The following is a 14,111-nucleotide window of genomic DNA, read 5'->3' on the forward strand; positions in this document are numbered from 1 at the left end:
GTTAGAAGCAGGTAATGGGAGAGCGCGCGTGGATCAGCAGCAGACGAAGTTTAACGCAGACGGTAGGGCACAACGAAAAGGCTGTTTTACAGCAGCAGCAGCAGCAGCAGCGGCGGATTACTTGAAAGAAAGATAGTCGAATAATAAAACATGAAAACAACAATAACTATTCTCTTAATCATCTCCACAGAGGTAGAAGATGATCTAAAGGAGAACTCAAATTGACAACAAAATCCAAATTTCACATAAGAACATTCTACCTAATACGGATGCGACAGAGTGCGCTGTCGTCCAATCCTCGGTAGTATAGTGGTTAGTATCCCCGCCTGTCACGCGGGAGACCGGGGTTCAATTCCCCGCCGGGGAGTCTGCGGCATTTTGAGAGGCCAGCTCCATATCTCAATGCAGGAGTGCCGATTTCAAGTCCCATGCGTTCCCAGGGCGGAGCGGTCTGCTCTTGTCAACAAACAAAACCTACGATACTCTCCATTCTGCTCTCCCTGGCCAACTTGTCCAAGGAGATGATCATTTGAGAGTTCCTCCTTTTTTGGCGACAAATGAAAACTGCCGTCCTCAAGAAGGCTCACCGGACCAGAAACCTTGTCTGCTTTCTTCCCCTTCCCCCACCCCCACTCCAGATGCTGACTTGCTCCAGCAATTTCTGTTTCCCACTCTGATTTTGTTGTCACTTCGTCCCGTCAGTGGGCATATAACTCGCACGCAAACGGCGTGCAAATTAAAACCTTTAAGCAACCGGTAGCGACAAATGACAGTGAGCTTTCCCCTCTCCCTCGCTCCAATCAAAAAGGGGTCAGACCCCTCAGAGTTTGGACCCGATCCTGCCATTAAGGTGATGCAACACCATCCCCTGCTGCTGGCAGACTGTACTACACCCACAGTGGAAAGTCAAAGTCATCTGAGTGGCATCGTCTGCTCTTCTCGATAGAAGGACAAAGCCCAGTGGCTGGGTTAACATGAAGGTCAACACAGAGGCAAGCTTGAGAAAGCACGTGCAGGTACTCAACCTACACTGTTGGCATCATAGGAGCACCACAGTGTGGAAGCAGGCCATTCACACTGACCCTTCTGAAGAGAAACCCATGCAGATCCAGGCTTGGTACTGAGGGATCCCAGCAAAAGTTCACCGGTTCCCAATGTTGGGGGCGTCCAGAACCAGGGGTGACAGTCTCCGAACGAAGGGCAAGCGATTCAGGAAGAATTTTTCTCTCAGAGAGTGGTGAACCTGTGGACTTGTCTCCCACAGGAAGATGCGGCTATGCCGGTTTGTGAGATACACTCAAGAGGGAGCCGGACGTAGACCTTGCAGCTAAAGGGATCCAGGGGTACGGAGAGGAAGCTGGAGTGCTTACTGAAATTACATGTTCAATCGTGATCACATTGAACGGTGGCGGTGTCTTGAAGGGCTGAATGGAACAAGTGAGGACTGCAGTTGCTGGAAATCAGAGTCTCGATCAGAGTGGCGCTGGAAACGCGAAGGAAGTCAGGCAGCATCCTGATTTTCCTGCTCCTCGGATTCTGCCTGACTTGAAGGGCTGAATGGCCTACTCCTGCACTTAATTTCTACGTTTCGATGTTAAATGCATGGCTGAGAGATCTGATGCAGCGTACAGTAAAGTCACCCCACCGTCCTCCGGGAGCACTGCTCTCTGATGAGGAAGCGATTGATGGGTGGTAGTAGAACCTGAGGGGACGAGCTTGAAAAAGGGAAGCTTTCGTGCTGAGTCCATTTGGCAGTGGGAATTGAAGCCAGGCTGTTGGATTTGTGCTGTCGTACACAAATCAGTTTGTTAGAAGCAGGTAATGGAAGAGCGCGCGTGGATCAGCAGCAGACGAAGTTTAACGCAGACGGTAGGGCACAACGAAAAGGCTGTTTTACAGCAGCAGCAGCAGCAGCGGCGGATTACTTGAAAGAAAGATAGTCGAATAATAAAACATGAAAACAACAATAACTATTCTCTTAATCATCTCCACAGAGGTAGAAGATGATCTAAAGGAGAACTCAAATTGACAACAAAATCCAAATTTCACATAAGAACATTCTACCTAATACGGATGCGACAGAGTGCGCTGTCGTCCAATCCTCGGTAGTATAGTGGTTAGTATCCCCGCCTGTCACGCGGGAGACCGGGGTTCAATTCCCCGCCGGGGAGTCTGCGGCATTTTGAGAGGCCAGCTCCATATCTCAATGCAGGAGTGCCGATTTCAAGTCCCATGCGTTCCCAGGGCCGAGCGGTCTGCTCTTGTCAACAAACAAAACCTACGATACTCTCCATTCTGCTCTCCCTGGCCAACTTGTCCTTTCATCTACCAAGGAGATGATCATTTGAGACTTCCTCCTTTTTTGGCGACAAATGAAAACTGCCGTCCTCAAGAAGGCTCACCGGACCAGAAACCTTGTCTGCTTTCTTCCCCTTCCCCCACCCCCACTCCAGATGCTGACTTGCTCCAGCAATTTCTGTTTCCCACTCTGATTTTGTTGTCACTTCGTCCCGTCAGTGGGCATATAACTCGCACGCAAACGGCGTGCAAATTAAAACCTTTAAGCAACCGGTAGCGACAAATGACAGTGAGCTTTCCCCTCTCCCTCGCTCCAATCAAAAAGGGGTCAGACCCCTCAGAGTTTGGACCCGATCCTGCCATCAAGGTGATGCAACACCATCCCCTGCTGCTGGCAGACTGTACTACACCCACAGTGGAAAGTCAAAGTCATCTGAGTGGCATCGTCTGCTCTTCTCGATAGAAGGACAAAGCCCAGTGGCTGGGTTAACATGAAGGTCAACACAGAGGCAAGCTTGAGAAAGCACGTGCAGGTACTCAACCTACACTGTTGGCATCATAGGAGCACCACAGTGTGGAAGCAGGCCATTCACACTGACCCTTCTGAAGAGAAACCCATGCAGATCCAGGCTTGGTACTGAGGGATCCCAGCAAAAGTTCACCGGTTCCCAATGTTGGGGGCGTCCAGAACCAGGGGTCACAGTCTCCGAACGAAGGGCAAGCGATTCAGGAAGAATTTTTCTCTCAGAGAGTGGTGAACCTGTGGACTTGTCTCCCACAGGAAGATGCGGCTATGCCGGTTTGTGAGATACACTCAAGAGGGAGCCGGACGTAGACCTTGCAGCTAAAGGGATCCAGGGGTACGGAGAGGAAGCTGGAGTGCTTACTGAAATTACATGTTCAATCGTGATCACATTGAACGGTGGCGGTGTCTTGAAGGGCTGAATGGAACAAGTGAGGACTGCAGTTGCTGGAAATCAGAGTCTCGATCAGAGTGGCGCTGGAAACGCGAAGCAAGTGAGGCAGCATCCTGATTTTCCTGCTCCTCGGATTCTGCCTGACTTGAAGGGCTGAATGGCCTACTCCTGCACTTAATTTCTACGTTTCGATGTTAAATGCATGGCTGAGAGATCTGATGCAGCGTACAGTAAAGTCACCCCACCGTCCTCCGGGAGCACTGCTCTCTGATGAGGAAGCGATTGATGGGTGGTAGTAGAACCTGAGGGGACGAGCTTGAAAAAGGGAAGCTTTCGTGCTGAGTCCATTTGGCAGTGGGAATTGAAGCCAGGCTGTTGGATTTGTGCTGTCGTACACAAATCAGTTTGTTAGAAGCAGGTAATGGGAGAGCGCGCGTGGATCAGCAGCAGACGAAGTTTAACGCAGACGGTAGGGCACAACGAAAAGGCTGTTTTACAGCAGCAGCAGCAGCGGCGGATTACTTGAAAGAAAGATAGTCGAATAATAAAACATGAAAACAACAATAACTATTCTCTTAATCATCTCCACAGAGGTAGAAGATGATCTAAAGGAGAACTCAAATTGACAACAAAATCCAAATTTCACATAAGAACATTCTACCTAATACGGATGCGACAGAGTGCGCTGTCGTCCAATCCTCGGTAGTATAGTGGTTAGTATCCCCGCCTGTCACGCGGGAGTCCGGGGTTCAATTCCCTGCCGGGGAGTCTGTGGCATTTTGAGAGGCCAGCTCCATATCTCAATGCAGGAGTGCCGATTTCAAGTCCCATGCGTTCCCAGGGCGGAGCGGTCTGCTCTTGTCAACAAACAAAACCTACGATACTCTCCATTCTGCTCTCCCTGGCCAACTTGTCCTTTCATCTACCAAGGAGATGATCATTTGAGACTTCCTCATTTTTTGGCGACAAATGAAAACTGCCGTCCTCAAGAAGGCTCACCGGACCAGAAACCTTGTCTGCTTTCTTCCCCTTCCCCCACCCCCACTCCAGATGCTGACTTGCTCCAGCAATTTCTGTTTCCCACTCTGATTTTGTTGTCACTTCGTCCCGTCAGTGGGCATATAACTCGCACGCAAACGGCGTGCAAATTAAAACCTTTAAGCAACCGGTAGCGACAAATGACAGTGAGCTTTCCCCTCTCCCTCGCTCCAATCAAAAAGGGGTCAGACCCCTCAGAGTTTGGACCCGATCCTGCCATTAAGGTGATGCAACACCATCCCCTGCTGCTGGCAGACTGTACTACACCCACAGTGGAAAGTCAAAGTCATCTGAGTGGCATCGTCTGCTCTTCTCGATAGAAGGACAAAGCCCAGTGGCTGGGTTAACATGAAGGTCAACACAGAGGCAAGCTTGAGAAAGCACGTGCAGGTACTCAACCTACACTGTTGGCATCATAGGAGCACCACAGTGTGGAAGCAGGCCATTCACACTGACCCTTCTGAAGAGAAACCCATGCAGATCCAGGCTTGGTACTGAGGGATCCCAGCAAAAGTTCACCGGTTCCCAATGTTGGGGGCGTCCAGAACCAGGGGTGACAGTCTCCGAACGAAGGGCAAGCGATTCAGGAAGAATTTTTCTCTCAGAGAGTGGTGAACCTGTGGACTTGTCTCCCACAGGAAGATGCGGCTATGCCGGTTTGTGAGATACACTCAAGAGGGAGCCGGACGTAGACCTTGCAGCTAAAGGGATCCAGGGGTACGGAGAGGAAGCTGGAGTGCTTACTGAAATTACATGTTCAATCGTGATCACATTGAACGGTGGCGGTGTCTTGAAGGGCTGAATGGAACAAGTGAGGACTGCAGTTGCTGGAAATCAGAGTCTCGATCAGAGTGGCGCTGGAAACGCGAAGCAAGTGAGGCAGCATCCTGATTTTCCTGCTCCTCGGATTCTGCCTGACTTGAAGGGCTGAATGGCCTACTCCTGCACTTAATTTCTACGTTTCGATGTTAAATGCATGGCTGAGAGATCTGATGCAGCGTACAGTAAAGTCACCCCACCGTCCTCCGGGAGCACTGCTCTCTGATGAGGAAGCGATTGATGGGTGGTAGTAGAACCTGAGGGGACGAGCTTGAAAAAGGGAAGCTTTCGTGCTGAGTCCATTTGGCAGTGGGAATTGAAGCCAGGCTGTTGGATTTGTGCTGTCGTACACAAATCAGTTTGTTAGAAGCAGGTAATGGGAGAGCGCGCGTGGATCAGCAGCAGACGAAGTTTAACGCAGACGGTAGGGCACAACGAAAAGGCTGTTTTACAGCAGCAGCAGCAGCGGCGGATTACTTGAAAGAAAGATAGTCGAATAATAAAACATGAAAACAACAATAACTATTCTCTTAATCATCTCCACAGAGGTAGAAGATGATCTAAAGGAGAACTCAAATTGACAACAAAATCCAAATTTCACATAAGAACATTCTACCTAATACGGATGCGACAGAGTGCGCTGTCGTCCAATCCTCGGTAGTATAGTGGTTAGTATCCCCGCCTGTCACGCGGGAGTCCGGGGTTCAATTCCCTGCCGGGGAGTCTGTGGCATTTTGAGAGGCCAGCTCCATATCTCAATGCAGGAGTGCCGATTTCAAGTCCCATGCGTTCCCAGGGCGGAGCGGTCTGCTCTTGTCAACAAACAAAACCTACGATACTCTCCATTCTGCTCTCCCTGGCCAACTTGTCCTTTCATCTACCAAGGAGATGATCATTTGAGACTTCCTCCTTTTTTGGCGACAAATGAAAACTGCCGTCCTCAAGAAGGCTCACCGGACCAGAAACCTTGTCTGCTTTCTTCCCCTTCCCCCACCCCCACTCCAGATGCTGACTTGCTCCAGCAATTTCTGTTTCCCACTCTGATTTTGTTGTCACTTCGTCCCGTCAGTGGGCATATAACTCGCACGCAAACGGCGTGCAAATTAAAACCTTTAAGCAACCGGTAGCGACAAATGACAGTGAGCTTTCCCCTCTCCCTCGCTCCAATCAAAAAGGGGTCAGACCCCTCAGAGTTTGGACCCGATCCTGCCATTAAGGTGATGCAACACCATCCCCTGCTGCTGGCAGACTGTACTACACCCACAGTGGAAAGTCAAAGTCATCTGAGTGGCATCGTCTGCTCTTCTCGATAGAAGGACAAAGCCCAGTGGCTGGGTTAACATGAAGGTCAACACAGAGGCAAGCTTGAGAAAGCACGTGCAGGTACTCAACCTACACTGTTGGCATCATAGGAGCACCACAGTGTGGAAGCAGGCCATTCACACTGACCCTTCTGAAGAGAAACCCATGCAGATCCAGGCTTGGTACTGAGGGATCCCAGCAAAAGTTCACCGGTTCCCAATGTTGGGGGCGTCCAGAACCAGGGGTGACAGTCTCCGAACGAAGGGCAAGCGATTCAGGAAGAATTTTTCTCTCAGAGAGTGGTGAACCTGTGGACTTGTCTCCCACAGGAAGATGCGGCTATGCCGGTTTGTGAGATACACTCAAGAGGGAGCCGGACGTAGACCTTGCAGCTAAAGGGATCCAGGGGTACGGAGAGGAAGCTGGAGTGCTTACTGAAATTACATGTTCAATCGTGATCACATTGAACGGTGGCGGTGTCTTGAAGGGCTGAATGGAACAAGTGAGGACTGCAGTTGCTGGAAATCAGAGTCTCGATCAGAGTGGCGCTGGAAACGCGAAGCAAGTCAGGCAGCATCCTGATTTTCCTGCTCCTCGGATTCTGCCTGACTTGAAGGGCTGAATGGCCTACTCCTGCACTTAATTTCTACGTTTCGATGTTAAATGCATGGCTGAGAGATCTGATGCAGCGTACAGTAAAGTCACCCCACCGTCCTCCGGGAGCACTGCTCTCTGATGAAGAAGCGATTGATGGGTGGTAGTAGAACCTGAGGGGACGAGCTTGAAAAAGGGAAGCTTTCGTGCTGAGTCCATTTGGCAGTGGGAATTGAAGCCAGGCTGTTGGATTTGTGCTGTCGTACACAAATCAGTTTGTTAGAAGCAGGTAATGGGAGAGCGCGCGTGGATCAGCAGCAGACGAAGTTTAACGCAGACGGTAGGGCACAACGAAAAGGCTGTTTTACAGCAGCAGCAGCAGCAGCGGCGGATTACTTGAAAGAAAGATAGTCGAATAATAAAACATGAAAACAACAATAACTATTCTCTTAATCATCTCCACAGAGGTAGAAGATGATCTAAAGGAGAACTCAAATTGACAACAAAATCCAAATTTCACATAAGAACATTCTACCTAATACGGATGCGACAGAGTGCGCAGTCGTCCAATCCTCGGTAGTATAGTGGTTAGTATCCCCGCCTGTCACGCGGGCGACCGGGGTTCAATTCCCCGCCGGGGAGTCTGCGGCATTTTGAGAGGCCAGCTCCATATCTCAATGCAGGAGTGCCGATTTCAAGTCCCATGCGTTCCCAGGGCCGAGCGGTCTGCTCTTGTCAACAAACAAAACCTACGATACTCTCCATTCTGCTCTCCCTGGCCAACTTGTCCTTTCATCTACCAAGGAGATGATCATTTGAGACTTCCTCCTTTTTTGGCGACAAATGAAAACTGCCGTCCTCAAGAAGGCTCACCGGACCAGAAACCTTGTCTGCTTTCTTCCCCTTCCCCCACCCCCACTCCAGATGCTGACTTGCTCCAGCAATTTCTGTTTCCCACTCTGATTTTGTTGCCACTTCGTCCCGTCAGTGGGCATATAACTCGCACGCAAACGGCGTGCAAATTAAAACCTTTAAGCAACCGGTAGCGACAAATGACAGTGAGCTTTCCCCTCTCCCTCGCTCCAATCAAAAAGGGGTCAGACCCCTCAGAGTTTGGACCCGATCCTGCCATCAAGGTGATGCAACACCATCCCCTGCTGCTGGCAGACTGTACTACACCCACAGTGGAAAGTCAAAGTCATCTGAGTGGCATCGTCTGCTCTTCTCGATAGAAGGACAAAGCCCAGTGGCTGGGTTAACATGAAGGTCAACACAGAGGCAAGCTTGAGAAAGCACGTGCAGGTACTCAACCTACACTGTTGGCATCATAGGAGCACCACAGTGTGGAAGCAGGCCATTCACACTGACCCTTCTGAAGAGAAACCCATGCAGATCCAGGCTTGGTACTGAGGGATCCCAGCAAAAGTTCACCGGTTCCCAATGTTGGGGGCGTCCAGAACCAGGGGTCACAGTCTCCGAACGAAGGGCAAGCGATTCAGGAAGAATTTTTCTCTCAGAGAGTGGTGAACCTGTGGACTTGTCTCCCACAGGAAGATGCGGCTATGCCGGTTTGTGAGATACACTCAAGAGGGAGCCGGACGTAGACCTTGCAGCTAAAGGGATCCAGGGGTACGGAGAGGAAGCTGGAGTGCTTACTGAAATTACATGTTCAATCGTGATCACATTGAACGGTGGCGGTGTCTTGAAGGGCTGAATGGAACAAGTGAGGACTGCAGTTGCTGGAAATCAGAGTCTCGATCAGAGTGGCGCTGGAAACGCGAAGCAAGTGAGGCAGCATCCTGATTTTCCTGCTCCTCGGATTCTGCCTGACTTGAAGGGCTGAATGGCCTACTCCTGCACTTAATTTCTACGTTTCGATGTTAAATGCATGGCTGAGAGATCTGATGCAGCGTACAGTAAAGTCACCCCACCGTCCTCCGGGAGCACTGCTCTCTGATGAGGAAGCGATTGATGGGTGGTAGTAGAACCTGAGGGGACGAGCTTGAAAAAGGGAAGCTTTCGTGCTGAGTCCATTTGGCAGTGGGAATTGAAGCCAGGCTGTTGGATTTGTGCTGTCGTACACAAATCAGTTTGTTAGAAGCAGGTAATGGAAGAGCGCGCGTGGATCAGCAGCAGACGAAGTTTAACGCAGACGGTAGGGCACAACGAAAAGGCTGTTTTACAGCAGCAGCAGCAGCAGCGGCGGATTACTTGAAAGAAAGATAGTCGAATAATAAAACATGAAAACAACAATAACTATTCTCTTAATCATCTCCACAGAGGTAGAAGATGATCTAAAGGAGAACTCAAATTGACAACAAAATCCAAATTTCACATAAGAACATTCTACCTAATACGGATGCGACAGAGTGCGCTGTCGTCCAATCCTCGGTAGTATAGTGGTTAGTATCCCCGCCTGTCACGCGGGAGACCGGGGTTCAATTCCCCGCCGGGGAGTCTGCGGCATTTTGAGAGGCCAGCTCCATATCTCAATGCAGGAGTGCCGATTTCAAGTCCCATGCGTTCCCAGGGCCGAGCGGTCTGCTCTTGTCAACAAACAAAACCTACGATACTCTCCATTCTGCTCTCCCTGGCCAACTTGTCCTTTCATCTACCAAGGAGATGATCATTTGAGACTTCCTCCTTTTTTGGCGACAAATGAAAACTGCCGTCCTCAAGAAGGCTCACCGGACCAGAAACCTTGTCTGCTTTCTTCCCCTTCCCCCACCCCCACTCCAGATGCTGACTTGCTCCAGCAATTTCTGTTTCCCACTCTGATTTTGTTGTCACTTCGTCCCGTCAGTGGGCATATAACTCGCACGCAAACGGCGTGCAAATTAAAACCTTTAAGCAACCGGTAGCGACAAATGACAGTGAGCTTTCCCCTCTCCCTCGCTCCAATCAAAAAGGGGTCAGACCCCTCAGAGTTTGGACCCGATCCTGCCATCAAGGTGATGCAACACCATCCCCTGCTGCTGGCAGACTGTACTACACCCACAGTGGAAAGTCAAAGTCATCTGAGTGGCATCGTCTGCTCTTCTCGATAGAAGGACAAAGCCCAGTGGCTGGGTTAACATGAAGGTCAACACAGAGGCAAGCTTGAGAAAGCACGTGCAGGTACTCAACCTACACTGTTGGCATCATAGGAGCACCACAGTGTGGAAGCAGGCCATTCACACTGACCCTTCTGAAGAGAAACCCATGCAGATCCAGGCTTGGTACTGAGGGATCCCAGCAAAAGTTCACCGGTTCCCAATGTTGGGGGCGTCCAGAACCAGGGGTCACAGTCTCCGAACGAAGGGCAAGCGATTCAGGAAGAATTTTTCTCTCAGAGAGTGGTGAACCTGTGGACTTGTCTCCCACAGGAAGATGCGGCTATGCCGGTTTGTGAGATACACTCAAGAGGGAGCCGGACGTAGACCTTGCAGCTAAAGGGATCCAGGGGTACGGAGAGGAAGCTGGAGTGCTTACTGAAATTACATGTTCAATCGTGATCACATTGAACGGTGGCGGTGTCTTGAAGGGCTGAATGGAACAAGTGAGGACTGCAGTTGCTGGAAATCAGAGTCTCGATCAGAGTGGCGCTGGAAACGCGAAGCAAGTCAGGCAGCATCCTGATTTTCCTGCTCCTCGGATTCTGCCTGACTTGAAGGGCTGAATGGCCTACTCCTGCACTTAATTTCTACGTTTCGATGTTAAATGCATGGCTGAGAGATCTGATGCAGCGTACAGTAAAGTCACCCCACCGTCCTCCGGGAGCACTGCTCTCTGATGAGGAAGCGATTGATGGGTGGTAGTAGAACCTGAGGGGACGAGCTTGAAAAAGGGAAGCTTTCGTGCTGAGTCCATTTGGCAGTGGGAATTGAAGCCAGGCTGTTGGATTTGTGCTGTCGTACACAAATCAGTTTGTTAGAAGCAGGTAATGGGAGAGCGCGCGTGGATCAGCAGCAGACGAAGTTTAACGCAGACGGTAGGGCACAACGAAAAGGCTGTTTTACAGCAGCAGCAGCAGCGGCGGATTACTTGAAAGAAAGATAGTCGAATAATAAAACATGAAAACAACAATAACTATTCTCTTAATCATCTCCACAGAGGTAGAAGATGATCTAAAGGAGAACTCAAATTGACAACAAAATCCAAATTTCACATAAGAACATTCTACCTAATACGGATGCGACAGAGTGCGCTGTCGTCCAATCCTCGGTAGTATAGTGGTTAGTATCCCCGCCTGTCACGCGGGAGTCCGGGGTTCAATTCCCTGCCGGGGAGTCTGTGGCATTTTGAGAGGCCAGCTCCATATCTCAATGCAGGAGTGCCGATTTCAAGTCCCATGCGTTCCCAGGGCGGAGCGGTCTGCTCTTGTCAACAAACAAAACCTACGATACTCTCCATTCTGCTCTCCCTGGCCAACTTGTCCTTTCATCTACCAAGGAGATGATCATTTGAGACTTCCTCATTTTTTGGCGACAAATGAAAACTGCCGTCCTCAAGAAGGCTCACCGGACCAGAAACCTTGTCTGCTTTCTTCCCCTTCCCCCACCCCCACTCCAGATGCTGACTTGCTCCAGCAATTTCTGTTTCCCACTCTGATTTTGTTGTCACTTCGTCCCGTCAGTGGGCATATAACTCGCACGCAAACGGCGTGCAAATTAAAACCTTTAAGCAACCGGTAGCGACAAATGACAGTGAGCTTTCCCCTCTCCCTCGCTCCAATCAAAAAGGGGTCAGACCCCTCAGAGTTTGGACCCGATCCTGCCATTAAGGTGATGCAACACCATCCCCTGCTGCTGGCAGACTGTACTACACCCACAGTGGAAAGTCAAAGTCATCTGAGTGGCATCGTCTGCTCTTCTCGATAGAAGGACAAAGCCCAGTGGCTGGGTTAACATGAAGGTCAACACAGAGGCAAGCTTGAGAAAGCACGTGCAGGTACTCAACCTACACTGTTGGCATCATAGGAGCACCACAGTGTGGAAGCAGGCCATTCACACTGACCCTTCTGAAGAGAAACCCATGCAGATCCAGGCTTGGTACTGAGGGATCCCAGCAAAAGTTCACCGGTTCCCAATGTTGGGGGCGTCCAGAACCAGGGGTGACAGTCTCCGAACGAAGGGCAAGCGATTCAGGAAGAATTTTTCTCTCAGAGAGTGGTGAACCTGTGGACTTGTCTCCCACAGGAAGATGCGGCTATGCCGGTTTGTGAGATACACTCAAGAGGGAGCCGGACGTAGACCTTGCAGCTAAAGGGATCCAGGGGTACGGAGAGGAAGCTGGAGTGCTTACTGAAATTACATGTTCAATCGTGATCACATTGAACGGTGGCGGTGTCTTGAAGGGCTGAATGGAACAAGTGAGGACTGCAGTTGCTGGAAATCAGAGTCTCGATCAGAGTGGCGCTGGAAACGCGAAGCAAGTGAGGCAGCATCCTGATTTTCCTGCTCCTCGGATTCTGCCTGACTTGAAGGGCTGAATGGCCTACTCCTGCACTTAATTTCTACGTTTCGATGTTAAATGCATGGCTGAGAGATCTGATGCAGCGTACAGTAAAGTCACCCCACCGTCCTCCGGGAGCACTGCTCTCTGATGAGGAAGCGATTGATGGGTGGTAGTAGAACCTGAGGGGACGAGCTTGAAAAAGGGAAGCTTTCGTGCTGAGTCCATTTGGCAGTGGGAATTGAAGCCAGGCTGTTGGATTTGTGCTGTCGTACACAAATCAGTTTGTTAGAAGCAGGTAATGGGAGAGCGCGCGTGGATCAGCAGCAGACGAAGTTTAACGCAGACGGTAGGGCACAACGAAAAGGCTGTTTTACAGCAGCAGCAGCAGCGGCGGATTACTTGAAAGAAAGATAGTCGAATAATAAAACATGAAAACAACAATAACTATTCTCTTAATCATCTCCACAGAGGTAGAAGATGATCTAAAGGAGAACTCAAATTGACAACAAAATCCAAATTTCACATAAGAACATTCTACCTAATACGGATGCGACAGAGTGCGCTGTCGTCCAATCCTCGGTAGTATAGTGGTTAGTATCCCCGCCTGTCACGCGGGAGACCGGGGTTCAATTCCCCGCCGGGGAGTCTGCGGCATTTTGAGAGGCCAGCTCCATATCTCAATGCAGGAGTGCCGATTTCAAGTCCCATGCGTTCCCAGGGCGGAGCGGTCTGCTCTTGTCAACAAACAAAACCTACGATACTCTCCATTCTGCTCTCCCTGGCCAACTTGTCCTTTCATCTACCAAGGAGATGATCATTTGAGACTTCCTCATTTTTTGGCGACAAATGAAAACTGCCGTCCTCAAGAAGGCTCACCGGACCAGAAACCTTGTCTGCTTTCTTCCCCTTCCCCCACCCCCACTCCAGATGCTGACTTGCTCCAGCAATTTCTGTTTCCCACTCTGATTTTGTTGTCACTTCGTCCCGTCAGTGGGCATATAACTCGCACGCAAACGGCGTGCAAATTAAAACCTTTAAGCAACCGGTAGCGACAAATGACAGTGAGCTTTCCCCTCTCCCTCGCTCCAATCAAAAAGGGGTCAGACCCCTCAGAGTTTGGACCCGATCCTGCCATTAAGGTGATGCAACACCATCCCCTGCTGCTGGCAGACTGTACTATACCCACAGTGGAAAGTCAAAGTCATCTGAGTGGCATCGTCTGCTCTTCTCGATAGAAGGACAAAGCCCAGTGGCTGGGTTAACATGAAGGTCAACACAGAGGCAAGCTTGAGAAAGCACGTGCAGGTACTCAACCTACACTGTTGGCATCATAGGAGCACCACAGTGTGGAAGCAGGCCATTCACACTGACCCTTCTGAAGAGAAACCCATGCAGATCCATGCTTGGTACTGAGGGATCCCAGCAAAAGTTCACCGGTTCCCAATGTTGGGGACGTCCAGAACCAGGGGTCACAGTCTCCGAACGAAGGGCAAGCGATTCAGGAAGAATTTTTCTCTCAGAGAGTGGTGAACCTGTGGACTTGTCTCCCACAGGAAGATGCGGCTATGCCGGTTTGTGAGATACACTCAAGAGGGAGCCGGACGTAGACCTTGCAGCTAAAGGGATCCAGGGGTACGGAGAGGAAGCTGGAGTGCTTACTGAAATTACATGTTCAATCGTGATCACATTGAACGGTGGCGGTGTCTT

General features: G+C 50.3%; 8 non-coding genes across 8 annotated transcripts; all 8 read left to right on the top strand.

The window, feature by feature from the left end:
* The first annotated feature begins 295 nt into the window (after nucleotides 1–295).
* Nucleotides 296–367, top strand: trnad-guc (transfer RNA aspartic acid (anticodon GUC)). Its single transcript has one exon. It is a non-coding gene; the product is annotated as a tRNA-Asp (tRNA).
* Nucleotides 368–2,099: 1,732 nt separating this feature from the next.
* On the top strand, nucleotides 2,100–2,171 carry trnad-guc (transfer RNA aspartic acid (anticodon GUC)). Its single transcript has one exon. It is a non-coding gene; the product is annotated as a tRNA-Asp (tRNA).
* Nucleotides 2,172–3,911: 1,740 nt separating this feature from the next.
* On the top strand, nucleotides 3,912–3,983 carry trnad-guc (transfer RNA aspartic acid (anticodon GUC)). The gene has a single exon. It is a non-coding gene; the product is annotated as a tRNA-Asp (tRNA).
* Nucleotides 3,984–5,723: 1,740 nt separating this feature from the next.
* On the top strand, nucleotides 5,724–5,795 carry trnad-guc (transfer RNA aspartic acid (anticodon GUC)). The gene has a single exon. It is a non-coding gene; the product is annotated as a tRNA-Asp (tRNA).
* A 1,743-nt stretch (nucleotides 5,796–7,538) lies between these two features.
* Nucleotides 7,539–7,610, top strand: trnad-guc (transfer RNA aspartic acid (anticodon GUC)). Its single transcript has one exon. It is a non-coding gene; the product is annotated as a tRNA-Asp (tRNA).
* Nucleotides 7,611–9,353: 1,743 nt separating this feature from the next.
* trnad-guc (transfer RNA aspartic acid (anticodon GUC)) lies at nucleotides 9,354–9,425 on the top strand. Its single transcript has one exon. It is a non-coding gene; the product is annotated as a tRNA-Asp (tRNA).
* Nucleotides 9,426–11,165: 1,740 nt separating this feature from the next.
* Nucleotides 11,166–11,237, top strand: trnad-guc (transfer RNA aspartic acid (anticodon GUC)). Its single transcript has one exon. It is a non-coding gene; the product is annotated as a tRNA-Asp (tRNA).
* A 1,740-nt stretch (nucleotides 11,238–12,977) lies between these two features.
* Nucleotides 12,978–13,049, top strand: trnad-guc (transfer RNA aspartic acid (anticodon GUC)). The gene has a single exon. It is a non-coding gene; the product is annotated as a tRNA-Asp (tRNA).
* The last annotated feature ends 1,062 nt before the right edge of the window (nucleotides 13,050–14,111 follow it).

The sequence above is a fragment of the Chiloscyllium punctatum genome, chromosome 30 (assembly GCF_047496795.1).
Source record: "Chiloscyllium punctatum isolate Juve2018m chromosome 30, sChiPun1.3, whole genome shotgun sequence".
NCBI lineage: Eukaryota > Metazoa > Chordata > Chondrichthyes > Orectolobiformes > Hemiscylliidae > Chiloscyllium > Chiloscyllium punctatum.